The sequence below is a fragment of the Danio rerio genome, chromosome 6 (assembly GCF_052040795.2).
Source record: "Danio rerio strain M-AB ecotype USA chromosome 6, GRCz13ab, whole genome shotgun sequence".
NCBI classification, from domain to species: Eukaryota; Metazoa; Chordata; class Actinopteri; order Cypriniformes; family Danionidae; genus Danio; species Danio rerio.
In genome coordinates this window covers 17,757,394-17,773,262 of record NC_141026.1, presented here as the reverse complement: position 1 = coordinate 17,773,262, position 15,869 = coordinate 17,757,394, and the positions used below count along the sequence as shown (strand labels likewise).

Below are 15,869 nucleotides of genomic sequence, written 5' to 3'. Positions count from 1 at the left end.
TGACCCAAAAAGTCTATCAGTAGGATATCTGTAAAAACGCAATCAGAGCCAATGTTATGTAGAAATTGTGTAGCCTAATAATTATATTAATTTTAATAAAAAAGAAAATCAAAATAAATAATTCATTGCATTTTTCGTTTGCTAAAAAATATACAAAGGGTGGCTAGTTTGTATTAATGTGTTGTAATATTAATTAAATGTGTTTAGCCTATTTAAGCTTAACGGTTATATATACTGCCAATAGGCAAGCCATTCAAAAAATATTATTTTATTGTGTACTGGGTTAGAATTAGGGATGCTCAAAATAATCGGTTAACCGTTAACCGAAAGGGTGCGTTTGTGACCGATTAATGCTATCAGTTAAACGATTAAAATTATTATTTTATATATTTTTAGTTTGGCTGCATAAGCGGCCGATTGAATGCGCCTTTGTGTTTAGAGGGGCATCTTTTGCACGCGGCTCATCCCAGAGCAGCAGTTTGTGTTGTCAAGACAACTACAGAGAACTTTTAAAGAGCTTGGTTTCCGCTACATTCATTCTTCCATGGCGGGGACCAAAATGCATCCCGCCACGGCTACATTACCCATTCAAAACATTCAGTTATTGTTGTTGTTGTTTTTAATAGCGGATTATAATCACAACAAAACGTATTAAAAGGTAAGTGGATTATAACAGCGCAAACTTTTTTGTAACCATATAGTGCTGTGCGCTATTGTTTAATCCTTTGGGGTTACGTGCTGACTGACTGAATGACTGACAGGTGCGCGATGCGTGAGGCCAGCAAACACGCAGAAGCTTTCAGTTAAGATGAACAGTTTCTATAGTTATACTTTATTTATAGATAAAGTATGACTCTACATATAATCACTCTATCTTGCTGGCGTTTATGGCCGTTTCGCTTTACTTCAGGACGCATTAACACCGCTCTGAAGGTCTAATCGCTGTTTTAAGTTATCCAGAGCTGTATGAATGTACAAATCTTGAATATCATAATATTATTAAATATTACAATTTTATCAACATAGACAGCAACACTTTTGCACAATTGATACCCAGCTGATTCAGTCGTTTCATAAGAGGACCGCGCTTCTTCTCTTCTTTTTTCCTTGTCAACATAAAGGCAGTGAGGTGCGCCTCGCGTTTTTGGAATGAAAAAAGCACGTTAGCTGTGCTTGGCCACTTGTTCAACTGCAAGACATACTTAACTTGCGAGACGATAATGTATAACCCGTGCCTACAGACACATTTGCCAAAGAAGCAAAATGGAAGAAGAATATTGCTTCAAACAGACGTGTTGATGCCAAAAAAAGCGCTGATGTTGACCTGGATCTGCATCATAAACGCAACAAATAGGCTTTACCTTTTATTTTACAGCATATAAAGCATGTATGCACATTAATGCAATATCATATTTAAACAAAAAACTGTTTACAAAAAGTCAACATATGCGCGCGTTGTTGTTGTCTTTTCATCACGCAGCGCGCGCACTTGAGCCGCGATGGAGAGAAAGGAAACCATAGCAAGACATAATCTTTAAAATAATGATTTCTATTAAAAATGTAAAAAGGTTTTGTGATTATAATAATAACAGCGGGGCATTAACTAAATGCATATTTTCCGTGGAGCGAGCGATTTGAGGAAGTCAGCTATTTTATTTGACGGAAGACAAAAATATGATTGGAAAAAAATCAGTCAGTGTTTTCGATTAGTAATATAAATTACTTATTTAAGTGCAAAATAATTTAGGGCAGTCCTATTTATTTTATTCATTTTATTTAGATTATTCTGTTCTTCTGTGCTAAACACTGCAGGTACGTGAAAATGCTCTGTTGTATTGTTCTATTATTAATATGCTAGCATATAAAAATAAATTAGTATTTTATGCAATATTTAAAGTGTCAGACACAAAATAGACATGTCAATTTGTTTAATATAAAATTAATAGTAATCTGACCAGTTAACCGTTAATAACCGATTATTGAGCGGCAGTTGTCGGTTAGCAAAATTAACCAAAATGATCATCCCTAGTTAGAATGTATATTTTACATGAAAAACTATATGTAGCATGTCTCGCTGTCATTTAAAACATGCAATTCATAACACACCAGAGCTGTAGGCCTACACTTACAGGGCGATGTTGGTCAATAGTCATACTGCGCACCACGTTATTGAGCTCAAATATCTCTGAGGGAGATTATGTGACCCGATAGCCATTATTAACTTGAGAGATTTTAAAAATAAAAGGCCTTTTAAAAAAGGAACAACACACAAATCGGCAACAAGTAAAACTGGTCCCTTGGAGTTCAGCACTTGTCATCTTGCCAGTGTATGCTGCGTGGTGTGTATGTATAGCGCCCTTATGCGGCGCATGTCAACTGTCACTGGTGAGAGAGAGCGTGCCCGTGAGAGCTCAGTGCAAGTATCGATATAATCACAAGCAAAATCATATCATTATAAATATTCTATTAACAATACTTATCAAAATATTTATACACTTACATGGTATTTATTGAGATTGTGTGATCTGTATAGGCTGTCTGATCTTTACAGAAGCTGTAAACTGAGACGGGCGCAGTGACCGCAGTAATGTTCAGCTCTGATGAGGTGCTTTTATTTACCCTGTAGTCTTTAGATTTTTTACATAATGTTCCATTACTTAAAATTTCTTTCGTTTTTTTTATTTATAGTTTATATTAACATGAGTGCTAGCTTGTTTTGCTGTGATCATTATGCAAGGATCATATTTCATGTTCGGTTTATTCTTCAGTAGCCGATAGATTCAATAATAATGTATTTTTAAAAGGATTGTTTATAAGGACTAAGCTATAAATATATAATACATTAGGCTAATTATTAAGACAATGGTCAGGTAGGATAACAAATCACATCCATGTAGTAAATTACTGTTGAGTGGGATCTGTGCGTGGTATCTGCCTTTTTATGTACGATATGAGTATGAGTATTTTAAGTGTCGCCCCGATACTGGTATTGGAATCGGTGCATCCCTAGTGATTATAAATACACTGTTTGACCAATTCATGCGTGATGTATCAATTCATAGATTCAGCATTTTCATAATTTGGTGGAAGTGAGATCATATCTTAAGTAAAACATAGGGCCCTATCATACACCCGGCGCAATGCAGCGCAAGGCGCGGCGCAAATGTTATTTGCTAGTTTCACCTTGACGCAAGTGTTGTTTTGCTGTTTTGCACCACGTTGTTTAAATAGCAAATGCATTTGCACTTATATGTGCGCCCATAGGCGTTCTGGTCTGAAAAGGAAAGTGTTCTGAGGCGCACTGCTGGCACGTTGCTATTTTGAGAAACTATAATAGATTTTTCATTAGACCAAAACAAACCCGGTCTAAACTCCAGCGCAGAGTTGCGCCTCGCTTACACACTGCTTAATAGCCTACACACAAGATGTAGAGCAATACGCAAATATCTTTACATATGAAAAAATTTAAATATTAAGGATATATATAGGATATAATAAGAATATAAATATAGGAAATAAGTATAAAGGATTAAAATATTACAAATCATGTTATTTTCTAGCATAAATAAATATGAAAAATCACTGCTTTTATTTCTTCTTCATCTCGGGAGGCTTTTTCAGTTCATTTATAAAAATTTGCTTTTGTATAATGTTATTATTATTAGCAGTATTATTTATTATCTCCATATTTATATTTGTTTTATTAAAAACAAGCTTAGATTTGCCCACCTGCAGGTTTTAGACCATATGGGGCACAGCATGTGTATTAGGATACAACTCAGGTTTTTAAGCACACTTTGTTGTTATTGTTCATTTATTCGTTTGCTAGAAATTAGAACTGAATTTAGAAATAGTTTTGAAACGAATATTTGCGCTTAACAAACAAAATTAATTATTTATAGGCTAATTAATGTGTGTGCATAAAGGTTTCCCTATCTAAGAGCGAAAGTGAAAGTAGATCGATTATCTCTCATTCTCACGCAGTAAATGCTCTGTTTAACAGTTTTCTGTTAAAAAAAACTTTTAACTGTTTGCTTGTAAAATGCTGAGTTTTTCCACTTAGACTTACTTTACATCCTGTAAATAGCGAATGCGCTTATGGCACGACGCAGCTGGCTCTTAAAGGGAATGGGAGATGAGACTCTGATTGGTTTATTCTTAAAACACATCTATAACTCAATAAGAAAATAAACTCAAACCTTTTAGACCATGCGCCACGGCGCAAAGCAGATTTTTCTGTCCTTAAATTAGCAAAGATGCATTCTGACACACCCTGAAAGCGTTTGCACCCTGGGTTTTGCGCTCTGCGCATGGACTGTCAAAATAGAGCCCATAGAGTTTGTGTAAACTGTGCAACTGACCACCGTTTTCAGGCCGACTCGGGTAAGGTTCCGCACCATTTGAATCACATCCAGATTAATTTAAATCTGAGGCAACAAACTAAATCGAAAGCCACACCGCTAAACTATTTACATAACAAATGACTTCAGGCTATAAATCATAAATGGATTTTTTTACACAACTACTAACACATGTTAACACATTAGTGATAATTATTTTACCAATAATTCTCCTGAGTTTGCACTGAAGTAACTGAAATGCCAACAGGACTTGTCTGTAAAAGCACCTCTCTAACATGTATCTGCTTAAGCCCTCCACAGTTTTTTTTAGATTCTTAGCATCTGATGACATGATGCACTAAACATACTAATCATAACAGTGTGATCGTACAGAACAGGGAACAGCCAATGCTGATCACATCTGTTATCGTTTGCATCAAAGGGTAAAAGGGCGTTCATATATTTTTAATTATTATTCAGTGATTTCTCTGCATACCACTAGAAGGAAACCCGCGTACAACACTTTGAGAACCACTGGTATAGATGGGTGGTTAGGCCTTGTCTGTGTCAGGTTTTTCCTTTTTTCAGGTATTGGAGAGCAGGCAAAAGAGGGAGACTCACAAGAGCATCGGTGGAGATTTCTCTAAAAAATGCTGGAGAACAGCAGTTGGGGTTTTGTTGGGGCTGTCTTTGTTTATTTGCAGATTGGAGTGGAGCAGAAGAAGGAGAACGGTGGAGATATACTTGAAGACCTGGAGCTCATGAAGCAGGTAGTGCTGCTTGAACAGACTAAACAATGGAGTTAGTTTCAAAAGAAATGTATTAAAATTAGTTAAAGACCTGATATCTTTCTCTTTGACAGGTTGGCATGGAGCATGTGAAGGAACAGGGAAACACACTGTAATGACAAGTGCATCGTAATAAATTAGGTACAGCCTTAAACTTTAAGTTGAGTCAACTGAACTTTATAAAACATTTTAAACTTATACAATTACATTTTTACAGAGTAAGTGTCACAGAAGGGACGACATTCAGTTCAGTAATATAACAGGACGTCAGGTGAGTATAAGCAGGTGAGTTTATTGATGCAGATAATAAGTCCATTAACCTGAATTGGATATTTGATTATGCAGGCTTGGAGACTGGAGACGGATACCACAGACAGCAAACAGGATGAAGACTAAACGAGGAACCAGGAGACACCTCACTAGGAGAGACACTGGAACTCACAGGAGATGTGCTTGTGGTGCTTCAGTGAGTGGAAAACCTGGTCTTAATGGGGCAGTAAGTGGTTGTCAGATATTTCCTTCAGATAGACAGAAATAGATACAATATTTTTGTTTGTATGCTTCATTTGTATATCGCTATCTAACTTAACATTTGCAGATTGTTATTTGTTATATGATCGGATAAATTGATCTGTTCTAATGTATTTGTATGCTGTCAGAGTTACCACATTGAATATTACTGCACGTCTGTTGTCAGATAGATTGTCTGGCTGTTGTATTATTTATTAGTAATTTATGCTGTTGGCCTGTTCAACATTTGTAGCTTTTGATTGTTTTTTGTTTTATTTACAGTTTTACTAATTATTGTAGCACATTTATCTCTTCTAAGTTTATAGATTGTCATCTAGTAGAGTATTTACTTATAGGTGTGAAATATTATTTGTTAGTTTTAGAACAGAACCAGACTGGGGACAATGGTAGATGAAACTTCCAAAGAATGGTATTAGATTAATGAATGACTTGACATCTTTCTATTGTATTTTACAGATCAGATGGCACCACATGGAGAAAAGAAGGAATCACACACCTCAGCAATGACTGGATGGTCAGGAATTTAATTTTTTTTTAAATTAGGTGGACGTGTGAATCGATGGACGTCCTTCCAAGATGAAGGAGTGCTGGTTGTTGTAGATAGTAATTAGGCCTTGTCTTTGTCAGGTTTTTCTTTTTCAGGTAATGGAGAGAGAGCAGGCAGAAGAGGGAGACTCACAAGAGCATCAGTGGAGCTATCAGGAGCTTAAGTTTGATTACTTTATTTTGGATTATGAAAGAAAAATTCTCCAACAAGAGTGATTATGCTGCTTCCTGATGGTGAAAGTGATTATACTCATGGCAAGTATTATTTGACAGTTTGGTCATTTGTTTCACTAAGGGCCTACTCACACTATGCCATCCGTACCGTGCCCAGGCCCGTTTCCCGGATCGTTTGAGAAGTGTGAGTGCGCTGAATCAGGCTCAAGCACGGTTCACTTGGCCGGCCCTGGCCCGGTTGGAAGAGGTGGGTCTGAGTGCGGTTCACTTGGGCCCGAAACTGAAAGCGACACGTGACTTTTAAGGGACTGTTTCATATGGATTTATTAATCATTCTTACTGTTCATTGAACGCAAACTGCCGTAGTTTATTAAATACGCAAACTTCTCAATGCACGACAGCTGAATTTGCGGTTAGTAAATAACCGATTGTGTTCTATTTGGGACACTACATTCATATACTATGCTGTTGAGTGTGTAAGTGCATAAGTACATAGTGTATAAGTTCATAGTGTATAGCGTGCCTTTTGGGACGCAGCTTTTGTCATTTGTAGGTTGGAGTGGAGCAGAAGTAGAAGAGTCACAGGAACAGTGGAAATATACTTGAAAATCTGGAGCTCAGGAAACAGGTAGAACTGCTTGAACAGACTAAACAATGGAGTTTGTTTCCAAAGAAATATATTGAGATTAAAGACCTGATATCTTTCTCTTTGACAGGTTGGCATGGAGCATGTGGAGAAACAGCGAACCACACATCAGTATTGACAAGTACATCGTAATAAATTAGGTAGACTTACATTTTTAGTTGAATCAAATTAACTTAATAAAACATTTTTAAATTATATACTTTAATTTGTAAAGACTAAGTGATGATTGGGTATTTCCTTCAGATACAGTAAATAGTTAGATAGATGTCTTGTCTGGCGCAGGTGTTTCTTTTTCAGGTAATGGACACACAACAAACAGAAGAAGGAGACTCACAAGAGCATCAGTGGAGATTTATCTGAAGAACGCTGGAGAGCAGCTTGTGCATTGCTGGAGTTCAGCAAGCATGTAGAGCTCTGTTAGTCGTGTCTTTGTCTTTTACAGACTGGAGTGGAGCATGTGGAGACCAATAGGAATCACACACCTCAGTGGTGACTGGACACTGATGGTCAAGAATATCCTTTTAATGCAGAAGTATGGGTGCATGGATAGATGTCCTTCCAAGTGGAAGGGGGTGGTGGTGGGCATAGATTGTTAAATAGATGTTTTGTCTGTGGCTGTTATTTACATTGTAGATAATGAATTCTCAACAGGCGGAAGAGAGATACTCACAAGAGCATAAGTATTATAAATAATTTTTGATACATTTTGAAATATAAGTTGTATGTACCTATGATATATTTGTATGGGGGAGACCGGGGATAGTTGTACTTCTATTATATTTCTCTATATATCTTTGAGATCTTGAGTTACAAGTGTCTGCTATTAAATGGCCAAATAAGTCATTTTTGCAGCGTAAACAGTAAATGTGAAACTTTTTAGTTTCAGGGCGTACTCACACTATGCTATCAGTACCGTGCCCAGGCCCATATCGTTTGAGAAGTGTGAGTGCTCCGAATCTGGCTCAGGTGCGGTTCACTTGGCCGGCCCTTGCCTGGTTGAAAGAGGTGTGCCATCGCGCGATTCACTTGGGCTGGAAACTGAAGACGAGACGTGACATTTAAGGAACTGTTTTATATGGATTTATTAATCATTCATACTGTTCAATGAATGCAAACTGTCGTAGATTATTAAAGACGCAAACACCTCACTGCATGACAGCTGCACCTGTAGCAAACCTCTTAATTCCTGCAGCGCGATGACTTTATAATTGTTTATGAGCGTCAAAAGTGGCTGATCTGTTCAGCGAAATAATTAACTGCGTGTCACCCCTTCCACCCCTACCTCTCCAGCTTTCCCTTCATAGGGTGGCACGGTGGCCCAGTGGGTAGCAATGCAGCCTCACAGCAAGAGCGTCACCGGTTCTAGTCCTTTAACAGGCTGACTGTCATTTATGTGCATAGTTTGCATGTTCTTCCCGTGCTCGCATGGGTTTTCCCTGGGTTCTCCGGTTTCCTCCCACATTCCAAAAACATGTACTACAAGTGAATTGATCAATCTAAATTTAGCACTACATTCAAACTCTCATTCAGCAGCATATCTCTTCATAGCATTTATTTTAGTCATCAGCTCATATCATGGGGGGAGTTGTCGAGATCTACCTGAGGCAAACGGGAGGGAGCCCAGGGCTCAAGGACCTTTTGAGCTCAGGTCTCTCTCCCGGGACAGCATGCTAAACTTGCTTATAATCAGTCATCAGCTAAGTGTGAACTCTTGAAAACGATATAACTAAAGAAATTTCCACTGTGCTGAGTGAGAGCGCTTCTTACTGAACTGTGCATCATTGATGACGTAAGCATGCTCAGTCCCAAATGCGATGTGAGTGCGGGCCGTCAGGTGAGACGGGAGGGGGGACAAATGTGCTTCGGCCCGGTTCAAGGCAACTGTAAATAGTGTGAGTAAGCCCTCAAACAGGAGGAGTGAAATGTTACAATTCAGCCCACAGTCTGGGTTAGTTGTAACATCATAAAATGAGAATTATGACATAAAAATGGATTTGAAAGCTTTTTATTCAGCATTGAGCTTTCAGTATAGTTTGTGTGTCTCTGTGTTACAAAGCTGAATGAAATGTGCAAATGTGCATCAGCTTCAAAAATTGAACACTATTTGTGTTTGCAGGCTTCATGAGCCCACAGAGGTCAAACACTGAACTCAAACTACTTTTGACTTTCTCTTTTATAAGCTATAGCAATACTGAAATTAAATCATATAAATACAGTTTTAAATCTGCTTGGGGTTGGTGGTAACATTTCACTGATGTGACTAGCAAGTTACTAGCTTTTGTTGTTTCAACTGACCCAGCATTATGTGGCCATGAATCTGTTCTCCTACAGCTAACAGCTAAAACATTATCACCAACAATGTGGATTAAGTATATCCACAATCAGACACACAGATTACATGGGTTTAACTACAAATCAGGGAATGATATCTTAAAAATAATTAATTAGCTAATCTTAGCTGAAGTGTAGTTTTTCTGTTTAATATCTGCTGTGTCTGTCACAGGACTTTTTCATATGTGGTATGAGGACTAAAATGAGCATGTGTGAAGTGAATCAGCTGATTTGTAACTAGTTCCTTGTTGTAGAGATTGTAAGTGTTACAACTATCCCCGCTCTCTCCAAATCTAAGGGCTTTTTTTTGACGGTCCATGTGCAGAGCGCAAATTGCAGGGCGCAAACGCTTTCAGGGCGTGTCAGAACGCATTTTTGCTAATTTAAAGACGAGAAAATCCGCTTTGCGCCATGGCGCATGGTCTAAAAGGGTTGAGTTTATTTTCTTAATGAGTTATTGGTGTGTTTTGAGAATAAACCAATTAGAGTCTCATCTCCCATTCCCTTTAACAGCCAGCCGTGTCGCGCCATAAGCGCATTCGCTATTTACAGGACGTATAGTAAGTCTAAGTGGAAAAACTGAGCATTTCACTAGCAAACAGTTAACAGTTTTTTTTACAGAAAACTGTTAAACAGAGCATCTACTGCATGAGAATGAGAGATAATCGATCTACTTTCACTTTCGCTCTTGGATAGGGAAATCTTTACGCACAGACATCAATTAGTCTATAAATAATTAATTACGTTTGTTAAGCGCAAATATTCGTTTCAAAACTATTTCTAAATTCCGTTCTAATTTCCAGCAAACGAATAAATGAACAATAATAACGAAGTGTGTTAGAAAACCTGAGTTATATCCTAATACACATGCTGTGCCCCATATGGTCTAAAACCTGACAGGTGGGCAAATCTAAGCTTGTATTTCATAAAACAAATATAAATATGGAGATAATAAATAATACTGCTAATAATAATAACATTATACAAAAGCAAATTGTTATAAATTAACTGAAAAAGCCCTCTGAGATGAAGAAGACATAAAAGCAGTGATTTTTCATATTTATGTAGGCTAGAAAATAATATGTTTTGTAATATTTTAATCCTTTATATTTATATCCTATATCTATTCTTATTATATTCTATATCCCTAATATTTAATTTTTTTCATATGTAAAGATTTGCCTATTGCTCTCTTGTGCGTATTAAGCAGTGTGTAAGCGAGGTGCAACTCTGCGCTGGAGTTTAGACCGGGTTTGTTTTGGTCTAATTAAAAATCTATTTTTGTTTCGCAAAATAGCAATGCGCCTCAGAACGCCTTCCTTTTTAGACCAGAACGCCTATGGAAGCACATATGAGCGCAAATGCATTTGCTATTTAAACAGCGTAGCGCAATGCCTCAAAACCACTCTTGCGCCAAGCTGAAACTAGCAAAAGACTATTGCACTGCGCCTTGCACCACATTGCGCCGGGTGTATGATAGGGCCCTAAACATTAACTTGTATTTGAAATATAACGTTCACTATTACAATTTAAATTAGAGATTAGATCTGCTTACAGCGCGTCATTTACAGTATGTGTTTCAGAAAAGTGAGTGATTATAAATACCCTGAAGAAAATTCATAAGTAATTTATCAATTCATAAATGCAGCATTTCCATGATTTGGTGGAATTGAGATCATATCATAAGTAAACCGTGGAGTTTGTGTAAACTGTGCATCCGACCACGGTTTTCAGGTCGACTTGGGTAAGGTTTGCAGGTGCTCCGTCTGTGCACAAACTTCCATTTTGTGTTTTTTCAAGGTTCAAACATGGTAAAATTGGCTTTAGTCTGTTCTTCGACCTGCACCATTTAACAAACTAAATCAAAAGCCACACCGCTAGGCTATTTACAAAACAAATATATATCGAAATATGTATCGGCTATACATCGAAAACACACATGATTTTACACAACTATGAACACTAACACGTTTGTGATAATTATTTCACCAATGATGCAGCTTGTAGAAACTCCTGAGTTTGCAGTAACTGAAAAGCACTTCACTAGTGCGTATCTGCTCGAGAGCTCCACAGTTTTTTTCAATCTTAGCATCTGATGACATGATGCACTAAACATACTAATCATAACAGTGTGATCATACAGTACAGGGAACAGCAAATGCTGATCACATCGGTGTTATCATACGCATCAAAGGGTAAAAGGGCGTTCATATATTTTTAATTATTATTCTGTGATTCCTCCGTGCACCACTAGAAGAAAGCCTGCGTACCACACTTTGAGAACCACTGGTATAGATAGATAGTTAGGCCTTGTCTGTGTCAGGTTTTTCCTTTTTCAGCTAATGGAGAGCAGGCAGAAGAGGGAGACTCAAAAGAGCATCGGTGGACATTTATCTAGAAAATGCTGGAGAACAGCAGGTAGGGCTCTGTCAGTACTGTCTATGGGTGCGTTCCAAATCACATACTTGTACACTATTCTATGCCATTTTGTAGTGTAAATGGTGTAAGTAGTGTGTGCACTAAAATATTCTCCTTTTTTTCTACTTTTTTGCCTTTATTAGATAGGACAGTAATGGGACAGGAAATGAAGTGGGAGAGAGAGAAGGGGGTAGGGTTGGGAAATGTCTTCGAGCTGGGATTTGAACTCGGGAAGCCCTATTGTGCTACTGCACCATATGTCAGCGCATTGACCACAAGGCTATTGCGCTGACAATATTCTTTTATTTTAAAAAGATTAAGTTCACTTTAAATTCACGGATGATGCTCTTATTTAACCGTTTAAAAAGAAGTGTGGACTGTGCACTTGGGGCTGTCTTTGTTTGTTTGCTGATTGGAGTGGAGCAGATGGAGACTCACAAGCGGAATGGTGGAGATATACTGCAAGACCGGGAGCTCAGGAAGCAGGTAGAACTGCTTGAACAGACTGAACAATGGAGTTTGTTTCCAAAAAAATGTATTGAGATTAAAGACCTGATATCTTTCTCTTTGACAGGTTGGCATGGAGCATGTGGAGAAACAGTGAACCACACATCAGTATTGACAAGTACATCGTAATAAATTAGGTACAGACTTACATTTTTAGTTGAATCAAATTAACTTAATAAAACATTTTTAAATTATATACTTTAATTTGTAAAGACTAAGTGATGATTGGGTATTTCCTTCAGATACAGTAAATAGTTAGATAGATGTCTTGTTTGCAGCAGGTGTTTCTTTTTCAGGTAATGGACACAACAGACAGAAGGAGACTCACAAGAGCATCAGTGGAGATTTATCTGAAGAACGCTGAAGAGCAGCTTGTGCATTGCTGGAGTTCAGCAAGCATGTAGAGCTCTGTTAGTCGTGTCTTTGTCTTTTACAGACTGGAGTGGAGCATGTGGAGACAAATAGGAGTCACACACCTCAGTGGTGACTGGACACTGATGGTCAAGAATATCCTTTTAATGCAGAAGTATGGTTGCATGGATAGATGTCCTTCCAAGTGGAAGGGGGTGGTGGTGGGCATAGATTGTTAAATAGATGTTTTGTCTGTGGCTGTTATTTACATTGTAGATAATGAATCCTCAACAGGCGGAAGAGAGATACTCACGAAAGCATAAGTATTATAAATTATTTTTGATACATTTTGAAATATAAGTTGCATGTACATATGATATATTTGTATGGGGGAGACCGGGGATAGTTGTACTTCTATTATATTTCTCTATATATCTTTGAGATCTTGAGTTACAAGTGTCTGCTATTAAATGGCAATTAAGTTATTTTTGCAGCGCAAACAGTAAATATGAACACTTTTTAGTTTCAGGGTGTACTCACACTATGCTATCAGTACCGTGCCCAGGCCCATAACGTTTGAGAAGTGTGAGTGCTCCGAATCTGGCTCAGGTGCGGTACACTTTGGCGGCCCTGGCCTGGTTGGAAGAGGTGTGCCAGAGCGCGGTTTACTTGGGCTCGAAACTGAAGACGAGACGTGACTTTTAAGTAGGGTTGGGTACCGAAATCCGGTGCCATTATAGCACCGGTACCTAGGTAACCGGTACGTACCGGTATTAAATCAGCGTTTGAATTTCGGTGCCTAAGTTCGGTGCTGCGGCAAGGATGTTATGCCTGTTTCACACCGCAAGCGAAAGCAGTGCGTGAGCAGAGCGTGCGCAGCGCGTATGTCGAGCAGAAGCAGCACGCAGGCGTTTGCCTTTGACGCCTGTTTCACACCGCAAGCGAAAGCAGTGCGTGAGCAGCGTGTATGGAGAGCAGAAGCAGCACGCAGCCGTTTGCCTTTCACACCAGCTGCGTCTGCAGCGCGCAGCTTTCCGGCAGCTGCTGCAGAGATCAATATATCTCTATTTCTATCTCTATGTCTATTCTATCTAGTTATGAACAGCTCTCGGGTGGAATAACTTGAGTGAACATGAAACAAAGCCAAGTAAAACTTTCTTCCTCAGCTTCAGCTGCACAGCACAGCACAAAGTGAGCTCACATCATCCAGCATGCGTGTCGAACTACACTACCCACAATACACTTTGCTATGGACTACAACTCCCGTAAATAGCAAATCTTTAAGTGACCACTCCCCTCTCCTGCAACACTAGCGTGCAACTTAAGCAAAACTGATAGTAAAATAGTTTTACATTTGGTTTTGTAGTTCGGGCCTAAATAAATGTTTGTTGCAGTTTTTAATTGTTTTAAGATCATTTGAATGACTATATATAAATCAGCTGATATTATTAAAGCATTTATTGGGTAAAATTGCTACTTTTTACTGTCATTCAATGTGTCTTGGTCATTATCAATGCACAAAATAAACAATAAAAAATAGGACTTATTATGACTCCAGAATAATTATTTTTTAGGAAACAGTGCAAAAATTTTCAGAAACATTATTGTGAATGAATGGGAGGGCAAAATAAATTGACTTCAACTTTAGGCCTGTTAAAGTTTACAGGTGCAGCAATGTGCCTTGATGTACTTGAATGTTAGAAATATGTTCTCCCACACCAGTATAACGTTACTTGTCAAATAAATGAACAAGGAAGATTATTTTGAGTTTAAGTTATTTAATTATCTTGATTATGAAGACTGCAGAGTGATGCATGAAAACAAATCACTTGAAAAGTGCATGGCCCCTGCCCGCCCCCCACAGGTTAATAGTAAGTAGTCTAATGTAGTTTCATAATGCAAATCTTTTTTTTTTTTAATTTTTTATTTGTAGTAGCAATAAACACAGTACAATGATTCCACTTAAGAGAAAACATTTCCCACTGCTTAACATTTTTCTTTTTCACAAACTCTAAAGTAACAGAACACAAAAAAAAAATATATATAAAAAAAATAAATAAATAAAGGTTTCATCAAATACAATATATGAAAATAACAGTAAAAAGGTAACTTAAATAATATCAATACTAAATTTCCATAGGTCAGAGAGGGTCAAATCTTTATTTATTCATTCAACTTTAGGTTATTATCAACTGTGAATTACTAATTTAAAAAGAGGATTAAGAGGGGGAGTGCAATGGGTCGTAAATTGAAAAAATGTTTGTTATGTGGATGGGAATTAGATAGTAATAGTTTTATATTTCTATGAAGATTGGATGGAGCAATCTAACGTAATCAGTCCACTTGGACCAGATGTTTCTAAATGTATTAATTTGGAGTCGAAGGGAGAATGTAATTTTTTCCATCACATAGATATTATATACTATCTCTAGCCATTCTTGGGTTGTTGGGGATTCAGGAAGTAACCAGTGTCTTGTAATTGCTTTTTTGGCTGCGATTATTAAAATATCAAGTAAGTATTTATCAGATTTACATATTTGGATATCAGAGCTTCCAAAATAAATAACTATAAATTGAAAGGGTAGTGTAATATTAAGTATGTTTTCTATTACTCCATGTACTTCTACCCAAAATTGTTTTATTACTGGACATTCCCAAAAAATGTGCCAGTGATTAGGTTCCTGAGACCCGCATAGTCTCCAGCACTTAGTGTTCTTTCCTGTGGTGTATGCTCTTTGTTTTGGCGTGATGAAAAATCTCATTAGACATTTCCATCCAAATTCTCTCCACATATGTGAATTAGTACATTTTGATGTAAATCTACATATGTCTAACCATTCTTCCACCGTAATAATGGAATTACTTTCCTTTTCCCATTTTTCTTTAACATATTCTGTTGAATGGGGTTTAATCGATCTAAATCCTTTATAAAGTTTTAAAATTATACCTTTACTCCCACTGCCTTTGTAGGCATCTATAAATATTTTCAGTATCGAGTCATCCAGATCTGTTTTAATTTTAATATTATTTCCAAAGTGGTTACGTAATTGAAGGTATCTATAAAAATCAGATTTATCCAGGTTATATTCTTTCTTCAGACTTTCAAAATCTTTCAAAAGGCCTTTCTCTGTGAGTGAGTAGAATGTTAATATTCCTTTAGAAATCCAGGATTTAAATCTATAGTCCATTTGATTTGGTTTGAATTCAGTGTCATAAGCGCACCATTGAATTATTTGT

The 15,869-nt window shown here is 37.4% G+C and overlaps 1 long non-coding RNA gene across 4 annotated transcripts; it reads left to right on the top strand.

The window, feature by feature from the left end:
• Positions 1 to 1,695: 1,695 nt before the first annotated feature.
• LOC147843422 (uncharacterized) lies at positions 1,696 to 14,660 on the top strand. Of its 4 annotated transcripts, none has more exons than XR_015493505.1 (10): positions 1,696 to 4,971; positions 5,052 to 5,110; positions 5,203 to 5,269; positions 5,346 to 5,399; positions 5,474 to 5,594; positions 6,116 to 6,173; positions 6,287 to 6,460; positions 6,917 to 7,007; positions 7,096 to 7,165; positions 7,308 to 10,125. It is a non-coding gene; the product is annotated as an uncharacterized LOC147843422 (long non-coding RNA). The 4 variants fall into 4 exon arrangements; XR_015493503.1 differs by having other exon boundaries at positions 5,474 to 5,624; XR_015493504.1 differs by lacking the exons at positions 1,696 to 4,971; positions 7,096 to 7,165; positions 7,308 to 10,125 and adding exons at positions 12,349 to 12,418; positions 12,578 to 13,488; positions 13,584 to 14,660 and having other exon boundaries at positions 4,986 to 5,110; positions 6,121 to 6,173.
• Positions 14,661 to 15,869: the final 1,209 nt, after the last annotated feature.